The sequence below is a fragment of the Myotis nattereri genome (genome assembly GCF_964212035.1).
Source record: "Myotis nattereri genome assembly, chromosome: 17".
Classification (NCBI taxonomy): Eukaryota; Metazoa; Chordata; class Mammalia; order Chiroptera; family Vespertilionidae; genus Myotis; species Myotis nattereri.
Window position 1 is genome coordinate 30,799,530 of NC_138092.1, and position 20,332 is coordinate 30,819,861.

A 20,332-nucleotide genomic window follows, 5' to 3' on the forward strand; every position below is an offset into this window, starting at 1 on the left:
AGCAGATGTTTTAGACAATATGCTGGCAGCAATACAAGCAAAGAATAAAGTTTATAGTTTTGTTTCTTCAATCTCAGAATCACACAATTGAAAGAGCTTTTTTATCTGGCAATTTACTGCAAATGTTATGTAAACTGTCCATTAATTTTATGCCTACTGTGCAGCAGAACTCTTTAATGAAGAAATGGGGAGGGGCAGGCAATAGACATCCAGATTATAGGACATCTTTTCACTTTAGCAGAATCTTTTGTAGCCAATTTGCTTTTGACCTTGTGACCTTATGAATGACAAGGCAGATTAGAGGGATGTTCAGATATTTAAAGAACTGTATTTCTTGATACTAAAGGTGGGGGGAGCAAAAGGGAAAGAAGGGGAAGGAAATACATGATGATAAGAATTTTTATAATTATATTATTTTCATTATTCCTAGGTTATTAAAGAAGTGTAGGACTTGAAAAAAACTGTTCCAGAGAACAACTGCATTCATTTTACTGTCATGACCTCTACTGCAATTTATATTATGAACTCAAAATAAGCCTGTTTAATATTTCATTAAAATGTATAAAGTATAAACATACAGTAATATGTTACATAATGCATTTGCAAGTTGATATTCAAATGTGTGAGACTTCTATATTCATGAAAGAATGACCTTCATACCCCACGGCAGGATCACCAGTTTATTTAATTCTAGGACATTTTTTATTTTATTCATGTGCCATATGAGAATAGGACATTCATATTGTCATCTCTAACAAGTGTTTTGTCAATCAGAGAGGGCACAAAACCATCTCTGTCTTCAGTAGGTTGCCCTGCAAGCATTCGCCCCAACGACTTGGCAATGAATCTCAAGCTGAGCATCTGTGCTCAAGCATGTGCATTTGTCTTTCTGAAATGCGCCTTTTCTTATCCAAACTTGTAGAATAAGATTTTAAAAAATGAAAAATATTTGGTTTTTCATGCTATAGAATCAATAGGGCACATACCACAAAGGCAGAGAAGTAGAAATTTGGAGAAATAAGTAGAAATTAATTAATTTCAAATCAATTAATAAAACAATACTACCAACCATACTACAATCAGGATGTTGAAATAATTTCTGAATTTCACATGGAGAATTCATCAAGATAAACAGATGTTCATTTGACACTATGATCTTCCCCTGCCAAGCAGCAGCAATGCTGCTCTGACCAATCTTTTAGTTTTGAATTCCTAGCCAATAGGAGGCACTGAAGAAACTACTCACCTATATAAATTGGTTGATTTCCTATCAACATTTTCTATCCTTTTGTTCAACAAAAGTAAAAGCTCCCTGTTTGACTATTGACCAAAGAGAGAAATTAAATGATTCTTTGCCTACAAATAAAGTATAATAGAAAATATTGCCACAAGTTAACACATGTCATTTGTTTTCTATGTTAATAGCAGAAAATCAACAGAAAGAATGAACCAATTCCTGATTTCTAAATTAAAGTTTCCTTCCCTGCCAGTCTACATTAGGTAATTAAGGAAGATTAAATGTACTTGAAAATTGAGCTAACAAATAATTAAAGGGTCCCTCCCACTGCTGTTTTCTGCAATCTGTTTTCTGGCATCTCTCAATTGAGATAATGAACAAGATAGTCTATATTATTGATAGGAGATGAGCCTTAATACAGTTTGTTCTGATTATTACTGGTGAGAAAAATATCTTATTCCAGTATGGAAAGATTTCTGTCTTTAGTTTTTTTTCTATTCCTTTATTATATTATACTAGAGGCCCAGTGCACAAAAATTTGTGCACTCGGGGGGGAGGGGGTTCCCTCAGCCGGGCCTGTGCCCTCTCGCAGTCTGGGACCCTTCGGGAGATAACAACTTGTTGGCTTAGGCCTGCTCCTGGGTGGCAGAGGGCAGGCCCAATCCCTAGGTGCAGCCCCTGGTCAGGCTCAGAGCAGGGCCCATTGGGGAGTTGGAGCGCCGCCCCTGTCATGCACAGAGCAGGGCGGATCAGGAGGTTGCGATGCCACCCCCAGTCACGCACAGGGTAGGGCCGATTGGGGGGTTGGGGCACCGCCCCCCCGTCACACTCAAGGCAGGGTCGATGGGGAGGTTGCGGTGCCACCCCCTGTCACGCAGAGAGCAGGGCCCATCAGGGGGTTGGGGAGCTCCCCCTGTCACGCACAGAGTAGGGCCGATAGGTGAGTTGGGGCACCGCCCCCTGTCACACACAGAGCAGGGCGGATCAGGGGGTTGGGGCGCCGCACCCTGTCACACACAGAGCTGCAGGGCAATCAGGGGGTTCGGGAGCTCCCCCCTATCAGGCACAGAGCAGTGCTGATCAGTGGGTTGGGGCGCCTTCCCCTGTCATGAACAGAGCAGGGCCGATAGGGAAGTTGTGGCCCCACCCCCAGTCATACACAGAGCCGCAGGGCAATCAGGGGGTTTGGGCGCTGGCCCCTGTCACGCTGATCCTGGTGCCAGGAGGCATATTACCCTTTTACTATATAGGATAGAGGCCTGGTGCATGGGTGGGGGCCGGCTGGTTTGTCCTGAAGGGTGTCCTGGATCAAGGTGGGGGTCCCCACGGGGGTGCCTGGCCAGCCTGGGTGAGGGGATGATGGCTGTTTGCAGCTGGTCACATACCCTTCAGGGTTGGGGTCCCCACTGGGGTGCCTGGCCAGTCTGGGTGAGGGGCTGAGGGCTGTTTTCATGCTGACTGAAGCTCCCAACTGCTCCTTTTTTCCTTTTTTTTCTTTTTTTATTCTGGGCCAGCTTTAGCTTTGAGGCTCCAGCTCTTAGGCCTCCACTGCTGAAAGCAGGTATCTGGTTTGTTTCGGTTCTATAATCAAAACAATGTATAACTCCAGCTCTGCCATCCCGGCTTGCTGAAAGCAGGTTTCTGGGGTTTTGTTTAGCTTCTATATTTGTTACAATGTTCAAACTGCAGGCTCAGAGGCCAGCAAGGCTGGCAGGGAATGTTGGTTTCCTCCTTCACTGAAGCAAGCAAGCATCATGTTAGTTTCAAGCTGTCTGGCTGCCGGCTGCCATCTTGGCTGGCAGTTAATTTGCATATCTCGCTTATTAGCCAATGGGAAGGGTAGCGGTCGTATGCCAATTACCATGTTTCTCTTTTATTAGACAGGACTAGAGGCCTGGTGCATGAAAGCATGCACTCGGGGGAGGGGGTTGCAGTCCCTCAGCCAAGCCTGTGCCCTCTCATAGTCCAAGAAACCTTGGGGGATGTCTGACTGATGGCTTAGGCAGTCAGACATCCTTAGTGCTGCCATGAAGGTGGGAGAGGCTCCTGCTACCTCCACTGGCCTCACCAGCCATGAGCCCAGCTTCTGGCTGAGCAGCGCTCCCCCTGTGGGAGTGCACTGACCTCCAGGGGGCAGCTCCTTTATTGAGTGGCTGCCCCCTGCTTGTCATTGCACATCATAGTGACTGGTCATTCTGCTGTTTGGTCGATTTGCATATTAGCCTTTTATTATATAGGACTAGGGGCCCGGTGCACGAAATTCGTGCACTGTGTGTGTGTGTGCGGGGGGAGAGTGTCCCTCAGCCCAGCCTGCTCCCTCTCACATACTGGGAGCCCTCAGGCGTTGACCCCCATCACCCTCCAATCGCCTGATTGGCCCCTTGCCCAGGCCTGACGCCTCCGTCAGAGGTGTCAGGCTTGGACAGGGGACCCCCATCTCCCCCCGATCACTGGCTCTGGCCCCGCCCAGGCCTGAGGCCTCTGGCCCAGGAATCATGCCTGGGCAGGGGACCCCCATCTCCCTCTGATCGCTTGCTCCACCCCCCGCCCAAGCCTGACGCCTCTGACCCAGGCTTCAGACCTGGGCAAGGGGACCATCATATCCCCCCAATCCCAGGCTCCGACCCCCACCCAGGCCTGATGCCTCAGCCAGAGGAGTTGACCCTCATCACCCTCCAATCACCAATCACCGGATCGGCCCCTTGACCAGGCCTGAGGCCTCCGGCAGAGGTGTCAGGCCTGGGCAGGGGACCCCCAGCTCCCCGCGGTTGCAGGCTCCGCCCCTGCCCAGGCCTAACGCCTCTGGCCTAGGCATCTGGCCCGGGCAGCGGGGACCTGCAGTGGCAGCGGGGGGCACCGCAATCATGGGCTTCGCTTTAGGCCCAGGCAAGGGACCCCTAGCTCCCGGGACTGCCAGCTTCGACCGTGCCCAGCTCCCATCGCTGGCTCCACCCCTACTTCCTGCTATCACTGGCCAGGGCGGCAAAGGCACCTGATTCTCCGATCATGGCCGGGGGGCAGGGCAAAGGCGGCCCCAGGGCCGCCTTTGCCCTGCCCCCCAGCTCTTAGCTCCCCCCTGGGTTTCCGATCACTGTCAGTGGCAGGGGGCTTCTTCCTGCTTTCCCTTTCGCCTCCCTGCATTGTGCCTACATATGTAAATTAGCCGCCATCTTGTTGGCAGTTAACTGCCAATCTTAGTTGGCAGTTAACTGCCAATCTTAGTTGGCAGTTAATTTGCATATAGCCCTGATTAGCCAATGAAAAAGGTATCGCCATATGCCAATTACCATTTTTCTCTTTTATTAGTGTAGATTAGAAACAACCACAAATAAATTATATGCATTTACTCTTTTTACTTAAATTGAAAAAAAAGAATTTGACTTTGTTATTTAATGAACCTCATTCTACTCTAGTAATTGGCATATATTATTAAGATAAAAAGATTCTTTGGTATCCATAAAAGTTTATGCCATCATCAGAGTATTTGCTATCAAACAATCATCCAACAATGGCTGAGAAAATCTTAAAGAAGGGGAACTAAATAAAAAGTTACTCTACTGTCTTTCAAGACATTCTGAAGCTACCTTAATTAAAATGATATAATGATGGTACAATGAAAGGCAGAGACCAATGTAACAAAATAGTCTAGTGATAGACACAAATATGAGGTTATCTGAGTTATGCTGACAGACCACTACAGAGGAGTGAGAAATCGACAGTCTTTGAATAGATGGTGCCAGGTCAACAGGGAAACACATAGGAAAACAAACTTGGCATGAGATAAAACTCATTTAAGGTGGATTTTTGCCCTAAATATTAAAAGTATAGCAAAGAAATTTCTAAGAGTTAATATAGGAGAATATTTCAAAATTAGAAGATTGTTAAGTATGTCTCAAACAGGGCACAGAAGTCAATTGGCCATAATGGAAAGCATTGACAAATATATGGCTTTACTACTAAGATGTTCTATTCATCAAAGATATAGTGAAAAAGAAATGGCAAGATGAAAAATGCTCAAAGATATTTGCAACACATAAACCATCAGGAGACTTGTTCCCAAGATATATAAAGATTTTACATCTCAAAAAAACCACACAACAACAATCAATACAATTATAAAATGTACCAGAAACTTGTAGAGGCACTTATGAAATGAAGATACCCAAAGAACCATTAAAGATATAAAAAGGTGCCCTGCTGTGACTCAGTTGGTTGGAGCATTATCTGGTACATTGAAAGGTCAAGGGTTGACTTTCCAATCAGGGCACATACCTAGGTTGCAGGTTCGATCCCCAGTTGGGGTGCATATGGGAGGCAACAGGTTGATGTTTCTCTTTCCTTTCTCTCTCTCTCTCTCTCTCTCTCTCTCTCTCTCTCTCTCTCTCTCTCTCTCTTTCTCTCTCTCTCTCTCTCTTCCTTTCTCTGAGAAAGAGAAAATATAAAAAGGTGCTTAACCTTGGTAGTCATTTAGGAAATGCAAATTAAAATACAATAAGACATCACTGTATATCCATTAGTATGACTAAAATTATAAAGACTGATAATAACAAGTGTTAGTAAGGGCATGGAACCAACTGGGACTTTCTTAAACTGTTAGGCAGTAGCTACTAAATGTGAAAACACACATATTCTTTAACCTATCAGTTCTTCTCTTAATTCTATCCTCATCAGAAATTCATACATACGTACACACAAAAATGTATAAGAATATCCATAATTAGTCCCAAATTGCAAACTTCTCAAATTCCCATTAACAGAAGAATGGAAAAATAAGTTATGGTTTATTCACACAAGAAGATACCATACAGCAGTGAAAATTAACCAATTCCTTTTACATAAAGCAACATGGGTGAATCTTCACAAACAATGAGGGATGGGTAGCAATAGACATAAAAGAATTTAAACTGCATGATTCCCTTTGGTAAATGTTTGAACACAGGTAAAACTAATATGTGGTGTTAGAAATCAGGATAGGTTCTCTTTAGTGAGGCAGTGAAAATCACAAGGAAGCTTCTGGAGTACCAGTGATGTTCTATTTTTTGACTTTGCAGGTAGTTACATGGGTGGGTTAATTTTGTGATAATTCATTGAACTGGGCACAAATGATCTGAGCCCATTTCTATATGCATACTTTACTATGTGGTGTATATGTCATATTTCAATAACATGTGTTAATAATAAACAAAATGTAGCTTATTGCTGGATTTTTTGTGCATTGACAATTAAATGAGTATATTAGAGAAAAGTCAGTCCATCCAGGAAGTAAGATGTTGCCACAGAATTGTCTCTTACTTGGACAGATCATAGCCAATTCTATTTGACTATGTCCTTTTACTAATCCACTTCAATACTTGGCAATATTTATTTAATGATTTTTAAGAGTATTAAAAATCCCTTTTTACTTGCACTTATTAGGACTCTGGGAATTTTTTAACTTTGTTTCATGATTATAAGCTCCTGTAAGTTGTGAATGGTTTCCTTATTACACACTTTGTATAATGCACCTATCTTTCTCTTTCTCTTATGATTGCACAGAAAATAATCCTGAACAGTGCCCTGCTCAATTTAAGCTATGCCATTATATTTGACATATTCCAGAGTTAATTCTTTTGTACTCAAATTTAATACAATGGCCTCATAACTTTTTAAATGTCTGTTTTTAAAATGAGATAAAACATTAACACAAAGTGATCAATGTGAAGTATTAATGTAATTTAAAATGCTTTAATAAAGAAGTTTCCAACTAACTTAGCCATTGTTTTAATTTTAATTTTCAATTGTAATTTGCATTCAATATTATTTTGCATTAGTTTCAGGTGTAGAGTATAGTGATTAGACAATCACATACTTCACAAAGTGTTCCCTGATATTTCCAGTACCCAACTGGCACCATACATAGTAATTACAATAACTAGAGGCCCAGTGCATGGATTCATGCACAGGTGGGGTGTGTGGCCTGTGGGGATCAGCCCCCTGTGGGACCACCGCTCATCCCGGTCAGCTGAGCGGCACTCCCACTATGGGAGCACATTGACCACCAGGGGGCAGCTCCTGCGTTTAGTGTCTGCCCCCTTGTGGTCAGTGAGCATCATAGCAACTGGTCAACCGGTTGTTTTGGTTGTTCTGCCATTTGGTCGCTGGGCTTTTATATATATATAGATTATTGACTATTTTCCCTCTGCTGCACTTTACATTCTCATGACTATTTTGTATTACCAGTTTGTACTTTTAACTCCATAGAGTGCAGGGGAGTGCAATTGCGCTCCTCCTGTCTTTCACCAAAAGTGCCGGAGCACTATCGCGCTCCTCCTGCAGTGTCACTAGTAGATGCTAGTAGTTCACTCTTTATTGACAGCTGGCACCTAAGTGCAGATTACTTATGATGCCGAATGATTGTAGTTCTAAAATTGACCACTGGCATTTATCTGCCTAATTTTTTACAGGTACTACGATTTTATGAAGTTTACTCAGATTTTGTAGCCCTAAAGCTTCGAAATGGCATCCAGTTCCAAGTCCGCTTTTATTAGTGATGATGATATTGCTAAATATGTCAATTCTTGCTGTGAAGATGACAATTTTGTGGAAGATGTTAGAGAAGGGTGTCCCTCTATTTTAACATTATGTTTTGTTCAAATTTTTTTTCTACTAGTATTTTATAACACAATTAGCAAACAATATATGTCAAAGATAAAAACAAATGTAGTAAAGGTTTCCTTAAGTTTTTGAATATAAAACTTCATTTACTTGCGATTCATAATTTTTTTCCTAAACTGCTGTAAAATCAGCACAAATGCCTTGGCAATTTTAGCATAGTTCCTAGGATATTGGTTGGCACTCAAAGTGTTAATTCCTCATCTTTTTCACATCAAGTTCTTGAACAATGTGACAGGGACACTGACCCCTGAGCAATCTAAATTCCACATATAACTTTTGATTACCCTAAAACTTAATTTCTAATAGCCTACTGTTGACCGGAAGCCTTATCATTAATACAGTTAATTAACACATATTTGGTATGTCATATGTATTATATAGTGCATTCTTACAATAAGGTAAGCTAAAGAAAATAAAATGTTATTAAGAAAACCATAAGGAAGAGAGAATAAATTTACAGTACTACATTGTATTTATCAATATTGTAAGTTTATATCATCTGTTTACAAGATGAATTCTCTGTCAGTTACCTACACCAATTTGTCTTATAGTGTGTAAAATATTGTAGATAATATATGCATTACAAGCCTAAACATCAAAATTGAAAAGATGACAATGGTATAACAAAGAAGCAGCAATATGATTACTTTATGGTAGCCTAGTATAATTGCTTCACAGTAGTGAGAGTCTCCAAAAAATTTCCAAAGTTTTTGTTGAAAAAAACCCATGTATAAGAGGACCCACATAATTCAAACCCATGTTACTGGAGGGTCAACTTGTATATAAATGTAGCTATATGCATCCCTCACTCTTATTCAGGCTACACATCTATAGTTCTTTCCATTGTTCTTAGATGTTGATTGCTAGCCTTTATAATCTTGGTTGCCTTCATTCACAAATAGAGGTGACCTTCATTTGGTAGAACAGGCAACTCTTACATCTTGACTGGGGACTCCCATAGAGTTTTTCATATCAGAAATATATATTCCCACATTTTAAATTCTTATTTACAACTGTGACTAGTACCTGAATTTATTAGCACTGGTCCAATGCAATCAAGAATGACATGAGTAAGTGCTCTGATGCATGAAGACGGAAGACTTTTCATTGCCAGAAATGACAAATTCATACTCTTCTGAAATGGGCAATAATTTTGGCAAAAGCATAGTTTCTTTTCATAACACTAAAACACAGGTATGAAGGAATGAAGACCCCAAAAAGCATTTTTCAATATAAATAAAGGATGTTGTGATCACTTCAAGAAGGGACACCAGCTGATGTAAAAGATTTCAGAAATCAGAAGCTGCAAGAATTGCTAACTCATAGGTGTTGTCCTCATCTCTCCATCCCATGCACACCGCCCACCTCTTAGTACAGTTTGACCTGTAACCAGGAACAAATTAGGTTATAAGCAAGAGATCCAGACTGACAACACTTTCCTTGAAATGTGACATGTAAAATGAAATACAATACACCAAGTGAGATCTGAAAAGTGTGGAGTGATATGGGATTTCTCATTCCTCAAAAGACACTGTACTTATTTTTTCAGGACCTCAGTTTCCATTCAATATTTAATAGCCATTTGTATTCATGTTAAACTTGGGATCGATCGAAGCCCTATATCTTTATCACTCAAACTTTTGCAGAGCTAGATAGTCCACATGTTTCTTGTACAGCCAATTTAACCAAACTATAGTAAAATATGTTCTCATTCACACTTGAAAATAATGAAACTTTTTAAAGGAACAGTAAGCTATTAGTAGTTAAGTTTCTGTGGAACCAAATAATCTCTTTAAGTGAGCCCTATTTCCAAACTTAGGGTTAATGCTGAACCTTGATTCTGTCATCTTATATCATGGTTGCCCCTTCTCATTTCCCATCTTTTGCAAATGTGATAAACCACATTCCCTGGGCAATGTTTAATAGAGTTACACAGGAATAGCATTGGTGTTGTGCAGTTGGGAACCACTTTTCAGCTCTATCTCCAAATATAATGTAATCATTTCCACCAAAAAGCTTTTAGAACCACCTCCTCCATTACCAGCACATCCTGCAACAGCAGATAGTGGCAAAGATAATACAGAGGATGTGAAGGACAGATACTAACCTCAGGTTAGATAGAGAGACAGGGTACTACACCCTGACAGTGATTCCCATTATTTGCTAAAGACAGCAGCCAGCATTTCTCAGAGCATATTGCAGATAAGCAACATTTCTGTCAGAAATCCACTGATAAATACGCAGTTCTAAAGGATGAGAAACATATTTGGAAAATCTTAAAATCAAGTGCTCATGGTACTAAAACTAAGACATGACATCTCAGTGAGATCAGCTTGGAAGAAGTCTTGTGAGACACACAGATGTGGCTCAACAGAACGCCATTGGGGCACTCAGCTCAGTCGGGAGGAATGGAGGCTGCAGGTGGATCTGGCCAACACTGTAGGCCTTACATTTTGTTCTGTAATGTGTGCAAAATATATACAGTTCTTATTAAGAACATGATTTTCAAAAACATATTTTTGTTAGTAACACTACCTAGTTATTACAACCAAGATTCAGGTACTCAAGATAGGAATAAAAGTGATAAGAATGTTTTACAGAATTTTTTTTTTTTACTAAGGTGTATTTCTGGCTTAGAGTTTTCTATGTTACACTCTTACTGAGGTCTTAATATCTCATATAAATATATCCTGCTTGTGCTGACTTTAATTGTCTCTGGCTGTCCTAAGTGATCACAAGTCATCTGATTAACAGTTTGTTCGAATTTATAAATATTTTTATTTAATTTTGTTGACAAATATCTGGATGCAATCTTGCATTCCTTTTTTTAAATTTAAGGAATATTTTTCTATTTTTAATACCCTTCTTTTATTCCCCATGTATTTGTAAAATTATTAACAGTGATTTCTTATCTCATCAGAGAATATTGGAGTATATTGGGATATAATTCTTCCAGATACCTGAGTTTATTTAAAGCAAACAGTTAACTTCTTACAGTCTCTTTACATAACTATCTTGCTTTTATTTCATTCCTAAGCATTCTTACTCAGGTTGAACTTGCTTCTCCTTAAAACAAAATATTGAAGTAAAGTAAGCTGTTGAGTAATTATCTTCTGTCATTCTTACCTAACAATCCCATTTTTCTCCTGTTCTGAACAGAAAAGAAAGGGCCTTATGCTCTGTCTCCCCAATTAGATTGCAGGCTCCTGCTGGACAAGAATATGTATTTATACGTCTTTGCTTATTTATTTTTACATTGTCCGGTATTTGGTGCCATGATGAGAGTGTAAAAAAAATCCTCAATAAATACTTAATAGTTTCTCTTGTCACTCACAACATGACAAAAGCTGCTGTCTTAGAGATGTTGAGAAAAAGTCAGATGGCTTTGGCTTGTCATCTCACCATCTGTTCTGCACTTTCAGACTCTTTTTTGAAACTTTGCCTAGGCACATAGATGATTCACTGTCTCTCCCACGGTGTTGATGACATTTCCCCAAGTGTTAAACCTCATGCTTGTGGTTCATCGATTCTTGGATCATATCACCATTCCAGCCTGATGATTCTTGCCATAGAATCCATGTGTCTTTTGCGGGCGTTATAGACTGTGGGGTTTAGAGTATTTCAAAAACTTCTGACATTGGCTCACTGCTAAGGGGTTAGAATGTGCCAGTTTTTCTATTGAAGTAAAAGGACCCCTTTAACCAGAGCATGGCTTTTTATCTTGCATTGAGCTAACCAACTGTCATCAGGCCTTCTTCAAATAGTTAAGTATTATCGGGGATTTATGAGACTTAGGAGGAAAGCAGACTAATGTTATGCTGAACACTCAGAAGGCCAAAACTCTCAACGAGCTTTTATCAACAAGTCATCCATTCTGAAAATTCTGATGAAGGGAAAACTCTAGAGAACATTCAACACTGTCAGAATGAAATAATTAAGTCCTGGAGCTGGAAGGAAACTTAGAAATAATTTAGCACATCCCCTTGGGAAAAAATGAGGCCCAGGCAGATTGAGCGATATGCCCAAAGTAGTTCTGTAAGTTGCCAAATGAGAACTAGAAAGCAACGCTTCCAACAACAACCTACGGGCATGACTACTCCTGTGGAACGCTACCATCCATGTGGACTTTCTTCACACAAACAGTTTGTAAGAGTTGAAGAAATGGCAGAATAAAGTAACATAGAATAAATGAGTAGGTTCTGGCTGCAAATCAGACTTTCATAAGTGAAATATCTTATGGTCTCAGGAAAGGAATTTTCGTTCATTTGTTTGCAAGTGGTAAAACCAGAGGTTTGGTGGATTTCGCTGGGGGTGGTAATTGATTTGCTTGCTTGAGGGTGATAGGAATGCCAGGAGTGGAACCTGATGATGGTGAGGCAGGCAGAACGTGACAGAGTTCTGAGTGATGAGGGGTAGAGGTTAATAAATGTACTCTCATCAACAAGAGAGGTACCATCATCTTTCCATTGTGATGAAATCATTACAAAAATGTAGCAAAGAAACCACAAGGTTTCAAAGAACATCTTCTGTGGAAATACCTGTATTTCTCAAAGGAAGACTAATTGTAGACAGCATCTCTTGCTCCTAGATTAAGTCAAATACCATTTCCTGAGTTGGCGCTTTCCACATTTCTACGTTCCGATTATGCCAGGGCCATGATTCTTTTTTAACAATGGAATTGGATGTAGAATAAATATTTTTCTGATTTGCTTGCTGCTTTGGCTCTGCTCCTCAAAGCTTATCTCCTGAAGTGGCGTGACTGATATGGAAGTGTGCAATATTGAAACATTTAGATGGGCTTGGTTTTCATATGTTTTGCTAGGTTGTACACCTTTGTCAATCTATGTCAGTTGTCACACCTGCTACTATTTTGGTTTTTCTGTAACAACGAAGAAAGGTGCCCTCCTGGTTTGTGTACCTTACACCACACAAATGCAAGGGCCTCTGCCAGAGCAGCCTGCAGGACCTTTCAGAAGTTTAAATCTTTCTGGAACATTCATCACAAATCAGCAGCTTTCACAGATAGCTTTGAAAAAACAAAAGATTACTTCTAATGAAAACAATTCCACATTTACTGTCTATTACAAAAATTCAGGCACATGGAGCTTGGAGGAAAAAAAAAAAGGACAGAATAAACCAGCATTGTGTTGAATCAGAAAAATGTTAGGAGTACAGAAGACACTATATTGAAAAAAGATATAAAGTCACAGAGGAAGAAAAAAGTGAACCACTGTGATAAGAGAAGGTGAAATGTAATTGTCTGTGTACCCAAGGGTAACCACCACAGAGACCTAAGACTCATAATTGCTGATAATCATCTCTTGAACAGGAACACATCCTTCAGACTCTCTAATACCACAAGTCAGAAAATCAAAGAGATGTGGAGCAAGTATATTCTGAATAATTATATGCACTGTATTATAAAAGGACCCATTTCTCAACTTGGAGAATATATGGTTTTGGAATAAAATTAATGTTAGGTATAGGATACATGTTTTTAAATGCCACAAAGGGGTAAAAGAAAATAAAATTATTATCTCTCTCTGTTCTGGTGGTTACATCTGGCTTTTTCTTATACCATTCGTACAGCCAGAACTACTTTTCCTCCTTTTTGGGATCAACCAATTAACCAGTAATTTAATTTAATTGTTGATTTACACACATATTCTGTAGGAAGTATTTAACAATGTTGGTGCTAGGTAGTTAGATAAACTCAGTCTAATATGAAATACATGTTTTTTCTCTTCACACCCACTCCGTCCCCCTTGCAGTGTTTTGAAACAATTATTCCATAGATAATTGAAAGTTGATATAATTTAGAGCCATATGTGTAAATTGAAGTATATTAGTAACCAAGGTTGATTTCTTATGGCGGTTGTAGTCTAGTAAAAAAAAAACACAAAAAACTTAGAGTGAAACGAAAGCAATAAAAGTTTGATACTTGGAGTAGATGTTCTGGTGGGTAATGTGTGAAGGAATTCCATACTGTAGGGCCATTTGTATCTTTCTCTTGACTCTTACCTTTCCTTCATTCTAATAGTATCCTATATAATAAAAGCCTAACATGCTAAGTGTCCAGTCATCCATTCAACCAATCAAAGCATAATATGCTAATGATATGCTAAGGCTGCTCAACCGCTTGCTATAAAGTGCACTGATCACCACAGGGCAGACACTCTGACTGGTAGGTTAGCTTGCTGCTGGGGTCTGGCCGATCAGACTGAGCGAGGTGGGCAGGACACATCCTGGAGCCCTCCCACATCCCTCCCTAGTCCTGATCATGCACCGGTGGGGTTCCCCAGTCTAGCCTATGCCCTCTTGCAATCTGGGCTGAGGGCACCCCTCCCCCAAAAGTGCACAAATTTTGTGCACCGGGCCTCTATTTTTTGATAATCTCCCTCCCAGCCAAAGGTTAACTATGCATTCCTTTCAGTTCTTCCTAGAAACTCTTTTCCTGGCTTATGCATCCATGCTCCCTCTCTGCCTTCCTATGTGGCTGAGGTGAGCACTTCATAGCTTTTTAAAAAAACTGCAGTTGTAGAACTTGTTCAGAGGCTGCTCCTCACAGGGTAAGTTGATTACTGCATGAATTTAATGTGAAGAAAAACTCTGTCTCCCCAGAGTATCTTGCTTGGTCCTTATTGTGAGAAAAGAAGTCTGAAACCAGAAACATTTTACTTCCTACTACTCTTGACAAAAATCATAGTGCTTAATGCCTTGCCCAAGTGTGAACAATCTGCTCAGTTCGGTTGCCTGAAAAACATCTATTCCTTTGCTTTCTTCAGATGGTATCTATTCTGGTTTGGCCTTAAAGGTATGTTCATAAATAAGCAAGGTACAATTATGTAATTATAGATAGTCAAGTGTGAATCCATTTTGGTAGCAAGGATAGAGAGCTCCTCAAGACAAGTTCCTCTCTTACGCTGAGAATCCCATAGTTTTTACATTTATCAGCATTTTCTATGTAGCTATCCCCATACCCCTTTTTTGCAGCACCATTTTTTTTTCCTTTATAATAAACTAGAGACCCAGCACGCGATTGAAACGATTGAGATTGCGTGAGGAGGCTCCCCGCCTCCCGCTGTCTAAGGAGGCACCCCACGGGGGGCCAGGATCCACGCCTGATTCACAGCGTCCCCTGCCCCCCCTGCCTGTGTCCACTCTGGGATTTCTCAAGCCGCTGTGCTGGCTCAGGCAGGACCCCCTGCCTCTGTCTCTGTCTCTGCTCTGGGCCTCACCTGTGCTCACAACCTCCTCCTGTCTGGTTGTGACCCTTTACAGAGTCCCGGCCTTATTTGCATATTACCTCATATATGTACATATATATATACACACACACACATATATGCATCAGTATACACTTATGCTGTAACATATCATGTTTTTGAAAAAAAAAAAAGCTTATTTCATCAACTTACTTCCTCCTCTAATTCATGTCTCATTTTACAGTCTCCACGGAATAGCTCCTGCACCTCACATTCTCTTCTCAGTTTGCTCCAATGGGGAGTCCATCCCCATTGCTCTCTTCAGCCTGCTCTTGCCAATGACCCTCTTGCCCTCAGCTTTCAAACCCCAAGGTCACTCTTCTCCTTTTCTCTTACTTGACCCTTGAGTAGCAGATGAAACAGTTGATGGAGGCCTCTTTTTTTTTTTTTGGAAAACTTTCTTTGCTTGACTTTCATGACACCGCATTTTGTTGGTTTTCCTTCTATTTCACAACCATTCCTAATTTTTAAAGTAAGCGTTATTGAGCTATAATACACATTCATAAATTTACTCCTTTTAGGTGTTTAATTTGACAGTTTTGACAAGCATATCAAGTCCTATAACCTTACTTAAGTAAAAACCACGTTTTAAAATATTTCCATCAGCCCAAGACTCCATCATGCTCCTATGTAGTCAACTGCTCCCATCTCCCCAGCCCTTGGCAACCACTGGTCGGATTTCTCTCCTTATTGTCCTGCCGTTTCCAGAATGTTGTAATGGAAATATATATAATGTAGCCTCTTGTGTATTAGTTTTTTCCACCTTAACAAAATGATTCTGAGAATCATTCATATTGTTGGATCTGTTGTAGGTGAAGGGAATGCTACCAGGTGTCTGACCTATGGGGTCAGACCAAACCTAGGTTCAGCAACCTCAGTACTTGGTTCTGGCTAGGAAAGAATTCAAAGTCCAGACCCAAACTGTAAGAGAACATCCACTGGGTAAATTACAGAGGTAGGAAAAGTAATTCCTAGGAGAAATTGGCTTATCAAACAAGTTCTCTAGACTCTAGAATCTAGAGGTAATGAAAGGGCGCTTGGAGCTTGGGAGTGAGGAAGCTAATGGTAACGTGCCCGGGGAGGGTGGGGGAAGGGACAGGGAAAGGCAGGGGCATACTCCCTGGAGGGAGAGCCCATGGGTCCTCCATCCTAAGGGTTTTAAGGGTGGAGATTTTAGGGGAGGTCCCAGGGAAAGATCTCAATAGAATATTCAGTATCCATTCAGGGTTGCGGTCTCCGCTGATAGACTGGCTGGCACCAGGGCAGGGGGTCATTATTCCATGCAGCTGGTCTTGACATCAGCAGTGGCTGGTTTTGTTGCTGATCTGGGCCTGGAGCTGGACTACAACTGAGGCCGAGATGTTATCTCTAGGGAGGAAAGGTCAGGAGGCCCAAAGCTCATGCCAGGGATATGCTCGGGGAGGAAAAGTCAACTTGGGGGGCGAGAGCCCACCCTACAACTGATTGTCCGTTGCTAGGCACCTGGGGCTTTCCAGCCTGGTGACCTTCTGTACCGGGCCCCCTGTCCTTGGTCTGCTCCTACTGACTGCTAAACCTGACAAGCCCAGGAGAGACCTGCATGGCGGCCTTACAAACTCGGAGGCCTGAAAGTAACCACATAGAACAGTATGAAATCAACACTTTCTAACTAAAAGTAAGCCATGGCAGGTACTCATGTCCTAAGCTGGTATCTTCCCTGACTAAGGTCAATCTTTACCTTAACTGAGCCTGTCTATTGTCTTTTTGTGTCTATAACATACTTTCTGATGTCAGAGGAATCCCCCTTTTCTAGACCCTCTCAGGGCACAATTATTGTATTAGATCAGAGACCTCAAAATTCTTCACTGTTATCATGTTATTTGTTGACTGTTAACTATCCTATACCCTTCAATGTAAAAGAAGTATGCCTACTCATTTTACCTTTTATCCAATCTCAGAAAGTCCCCCTCCTCCCCCCACTTTGCTTTCTCCTGCTTTCCTAATCTACCACCAGTGGATTTTATGTAACCTCCTTCTTTGATTCTGATGTATAAAATTAGTGGGAAAACTGCCATTCTCTGGAGCAATGGTATCAGTTTGATTTTCTCAAATGACAGGATTTAGAGTTTCTAGAAATGGAGATGAAGTACATATTCTTCAAATAAATTTGCTTAAATAGTAGTTCTCAGAGACTTTGATAAAATTTGGAGCACACCAACTGAAACTACCTTCTGCTTTGATGTTGAGAAGAGGACAGAATCATCTGTTCTGAATGAAGAAAGACTGATACAGCAATCAAGCAGAACAAGAACAGGAATTTGGGGAGTATATTAAAAGTTACAAGTTACTGTGGTAGGTTATAACTTACTCATAAGTAAAGTTTTTAAATATCCCCCAATCAGCTTTTGGACTTCGTTTCTCCATATTAAGACAATGCTTCTTAATGCAAAAATAAAGGAATCTAGTTAATTCGGCAATTGTTTTAAAGTTGGCTTAGCCTAGACCAAATTTTTTTCCAACAAGCATTTTCACAAGGGCTCATTGGCTTCTGATACTGTCTTGCTGTGAAACTGTTTCATGAGCCATTTTGTTGAGCCAGATTACATGCAAAATCTATTTCCTGTGAGCATCATGGCTAAGAGACCTCCTCACAATCCAATCTTCCAGTTAAATGCTCCAAATTACCAGTTAATTGCTCTAGCCTGATGCAACTGGCTTATACATTTCCAGATACCAAGTCAGAAAGATTTCAAACCGCTATCGAGCTAATCAAATATTGAACATATTTAGCATTTTTCCAAATGTACCTGAATTGACAAAACTCACATCCTCAGAATTGCGTATTTTCTGCATTAAGCAGCATATACAGTGATTAGTAAACCTAAATTATGAAGTCAACACTTTAATTGCTAATGTACTTGGATGGTCATAATAAAATTTGGTTTTATTCAATTTATTTTGGATGTCATGATATATTTTATGAAAGAGAACACACCTGTGTCATCAATTATAAAAGAAATATGGAAGCAGAACAAAGTGGAGACAATTGGTGCGTGACCGGTGGCCAAATTTTTATCTGAGTTTTAAAAGGACAATACCAAAAAAATAATATCTTTAGCCTAATCATTTAGGACATATTCAAAATATCTTTAGGCGCCTTATCAAGACTTGGAAATGAATGTAAAACTGCCTTATTAAATAACAATATAACTATATAGCTTTAATGAAATTGAAAAAAAAAGACTTGTGATTTACAATAGGCCATTCATGCAGAATAATTCATGCACAATACAAGTTTCCAATGGGGACTGATTTAATACCTATGTTAATGAAGTGCCAAGAAGAGAGTGAGTAATAGGGTGAAATTCTTTTGTAGCAATTTCCAGGAGTGTTTTTTGTAAAAGAACTTTCTTAGAAATTTCAATTGGAGCAATTTCTTTTGGGTGGGAGGGTTGGATTGAAAAGAGAGAGAGGAAAAGATGAAGAGAAATAAGGGTGAGTAAAGGGGAAAGTTATTATCCTGCTTCTTTGTGAAATAAAAATTTGCTCTGATCGTATAAAATGAAATTGATTTAAGGTAAAATGAAATGAACCCATCTTGCACATTTTTTTTCAAGCTGAAAAATATGCAAATAATAGAAACAATGATGAATAAAGATGTTTTGTAAATTTACCTAGTTTTAATAATTGTGTGGTTCTTTGATACGTTCTTTTTAAAAGTATTACCATCCCCAAGGTAACAACTTCGAAGTATCATAGGATTTAAGTCATAGGTAAAATAAAAATGTGCTTTATCACTGCAGTTAAAGATATCATTTTCCAAAAAGGATTATTATAACAAGAAAATAGCATTTCAAGAGATTGGATTTATACAGTGGAAGTAGTAGTGGTTCTAGTCTCATTACCATCTTTCTAGTATTTTAGAAAGCAGTCTGCAAAGTTATACAATGTGATAGTTCACCAGTTCTGGGAACAACACTGACTTATTTGATATCATTACCTGCTTGTTTCAACTATACACTATTTACCAAATCGGCCAACTGCAGAGTATGTATAGAACAGGAAAAGCCCTAATGCAGAAGGCTCGATGGCTTAACAGGGCATAATTTTTTATATATTTCACAAGATAGTAAGCTTACTACTAAAAGGTTGTGGCTGCTGAAAGGTTTGAGAAATTGTACAAGGTTTATTCTTCACCCTCTCGTTTCCATGGAAAAATCTAATCTGGCCACTTTTCTTCTCCTCCGTTATTCTGCTGGGGATTGGGGGGTCCCTTTCTATGCCTGTCAGACGATGTTAAGTTGTTACTTTTCCAAAGACTAAAGAATAAAACAATTTAAATTAATCTTTTGAAAATAAAAATGCTCCTTTTGTTTCTATAAAATTTTTCCAGGGCTTGTTTCACTAGGGCATCCTCTTGTCTTTGACATTAATATGTATAAATTATCAACTTATGAATAAGGCTCATCTGGTGTGAAATCTTCAATAGTTCCAGGTTGCCCACATTAGCTTGGCAAACTATTTCCTCTGAAATCTTTAGCCCCTATTTGCCAATAATTTTCTCTTTAGAAACATTAGCCAGTCTGATTTGTTCACCATGTCCAAAACCAAAAAACAAACAAACAAATAAAAAACATACACAACTTTTCTATTTTTTGCTATACTCATGCCACTCCCCCAATCCTTCTGGGCCTCTTTCTATGGAAATTCTATCTGGCTCAGTGTTTCATAACTTCCCTGCAAAAAATACTTTCTTTTCTGAATTCCTAAAGAAATAATGGTCTCTCCCAAATTATACAAACCAATACATTATATTTATATGTAAAATTGTAATAATCATGTGTGGGCCTGAAGTTACTGTGTGGACTTGAAACATTTTCTCCCTGTAGATACCAGTATGGCCTCAGGGGCCAGGCCACCTGGGCTCAAATATTGACAGTGGAAATTTTTAGCTGCATGAATTTGGACACCTTATTTGAACACTTGGAGGTCTAATATCCCTGTCTCCCAAAAATGAGATACTCATCATTCTAGTTGAAAAAGAATTGATATGTCTAAATCACATACAACAGTACCTTGCACACAATTCAGTGTTATGTGTCTACTATTTTACTATCTTACGGTTTTTCTTAAATATTATGGTTGACCTCCCATGGGCAAGGGCAATAAATTATTTATTTGTGTATGTCAACAATAT